The sequence below is a fragment of the Lipotes vexillifer genome, unplaced genomic scaffold (genome assembly GCF_000442215.2).
Source record: "Lipotes vexillifer unplaced genomic scaffold, Lipotes_vexillifer_v1.1 scaffold1783, whole genome shotgun sequence".
In the NCBI taxonomy this organism is placed as follows: domain Eukaryota; kingdom Metazoa; phylum Chordata; class Mammalia; order Artiodactyla; family Lipotidae; genus Lipotes; species Lipotes vexillifer.
In genome coordinates this window covers 806,459-808,974 of record NW_006777435.1, presented here as the reverse complement: position 1 = coordinate 808,974, position 2,516 = coordinate 806,459, and positions in this window count along the sequence as shown.

Genomic DNA, 2,516 nt, shown 5'->3' with positions numbered 1-2,516 from the left:
GGCGCCCCGCCCAGTGCGGCTGCGGCCTAGCCTCCCGTGACGCCCCAGCCGGCGGAGGCCCCGCCCCCGAGGCCGCGGCGCGCTCGCGCCTGGTGACGTCACCGCCTGCGGAGGCCCAGCCCGCCCGGCGGAGCTCGGAGCCACTGCAGAGTCGGCCCTTGGCCCTGAGCACCTCCTCAAAGTCGGTCTCCACGCGGCGGCCAGAAATCTGCCTCGTTTGTCCCTCGTTTGTCCTTTCATCTAGTCACAGCGACGCCTATGTGCCGGGAGCAGCGGGGATGCGGCTTTTAGCGGGACAGATGGCCCCTGGCCCTCCAGCATATCACAGCCAGACAAGCAGATGGGAGTCCCAGCTCATTCCACTGAGCCCTTGTGTGTCCGCAGTCTCCGCGCGCGCGCGTGCGTGCGTGCGTGCGTGTGTGACGGCCAGGGGTGGTCATTGCTGCAGGTGGGAGGGGGCTGCCACAAGCGAGTCACCATCCAGAGGCCTTCCCTGCACCCCTGCTCTTCAGGGTGGGTGAGGATGCTGGGAGGTGCCCAGGGGAGGGGCAGGGAGTAGGAGGGGTTCCAAAGGCAGTCAGCAACTCCGTCTCAGAGCCCACCCCAAAGCCCCATCCCGTCCCCTGGGCAACCCCTCTGCAGGTCTGGAAACTTGAGCTCCTCAGGGAAGCCCCACCCTAGCCAGGTCCTGTGGGGATGCCCTCTCACAGAGCCCTGGGTGCAGTCTCTCTCTTCCACTGTTGGTCAGCTCAGGGGGCACCTAGCAGGTGCCAAACATACAAGAGACATGGACTAAAAACTGGCTGAATGAATGAATGAAGTTAGCCATGACACGGCAGGAAGAGGACAGGGCCAGGGATGAGCCTGCAGGCCCTGCCATTCCTGGGCAGGAGGGCCACCTGACTCCCGCTCTGAGGAGACCCTGGTCGGGGGGCTGTGCTGGGGAGCAGAGCTCTGCAGGCACTCGAGTGGGTTTGGCTCATGCTGGTTTGGCCAAGTCTCAGAGCTCTCCAGGGAGGTCCTGTCCTTGGTCTCTGGCAGGTGTGGTCTGGTTAAGGTGGCACAGCACACACTGGCCTGGACACTGGGCATGTGATAGAGCAAGGCCACCATGCCTGTGGGAGCAGGCGGCCTCAGGCAGGAGGTCACATGGCCCAGCTGTGCAAATACTCTGTTAAATGTGGGTCCCTCCAGGTGGGCCCCAGGTCATATCCTTCCCCACTCCCACACCCGAGCAGACTTCCTGTGCCCAGGGCTCTGTTACCACTGATGCACTGATGCACCCCATGCATTGTCTCCAGCCCCGGGTGCTCCTCTGAGCCCCAGCAGCCAACTCCGCATGTCCTGCTACCTGTGTCCAAATCCAAGTGCATGACTATTCTCCCACCCCTGATCGCCTGCCAGTGAAATGTGCCTCCATCCACTGTCCCTTTATCCTCACTTCTCCGGCCCCCACCCCGCCTTAGTCTAAGTTAGCTGGCACCACCTTTGGCCTGGCCTGGCCTGCCTGGGGGAGGGGTCTGTCTCCCCACCCACTGGCAGCAGATCTGGCCATGTGACTTGCCTTGCCCAGTGAAATGTGAACAGAACTGACCCAAGTGACTCCAGCCAGAAGATTCAGGAGCCAGCACCTGGTTGGCGGTTCTCTGATAGTGGAAGTGGGTGACACATTGAAGCCTTGCCAGCAAATAACCTGCGACACCGTGTAGGTGAGCCACTGTTCGGGGCCCGTGCTCCTGGCTTCTGGCTCCTGGCTTGGGCGTTGGTCCTGGAACACTGTCGGCCTGTACTCTCCCTCATCTGCCCCAGGCTCAGTTCGTCAGGAAAGCCCCAGAGCTCCTGGCTCCGTCAGGTCCTCTACTTCAAGGCCTTCACCGTATCTCCGTTTGCGAGTTACTGCTTCCTTTCTGGGCTGCGTGAGGTGGGGGACATTGCTGTGGCCTACCTTCTGACCCATTACTAGGTAGCAGGTGGAGGGCCTCCAAAGACAACCACACCCGATTCCCTGGAACCTGTGAATATGTTACCTTACTTGGCAAAAGGCACTTTGTAGATGTAAGTAGGGTTACAGACTTTACAGTAGGGAGGTTATCATGGATTATCTGGGTGGGGCCAACGTAATCACATGAGCCCTTAAAAGCAGAGAATTTTCTCCAGCTCAAGTAAGAGATGCAGCAGGAGGGGCGGTCAGAGAGCCTCGAAGCAGAAGGACTCAGATGTGCCGTTACTGGCTTTGAAGATGAAGGGGCCTCAGTTGTTCAGCCGCAAGGAACTGAATTCTGCCAGCAGCTTAAATGAGCTCAGAAGTGGGTTCCTCCCTATTTGACCTGGAGATGCCTTGACTTCGGCCGTGAGACCTGAAGAAGACCAGTCACTTTGTACTAGATTGTGACCCACAGAAACTGAGATAATAAACATGCGTTGTTTTAAGCTGCTCAATTTGTGGTAATTTGTTCTAGGAGCAGTAGAACAGTAACACCCCCGGCATCCCCAGGGGCTCTATAATCACCTGCTGA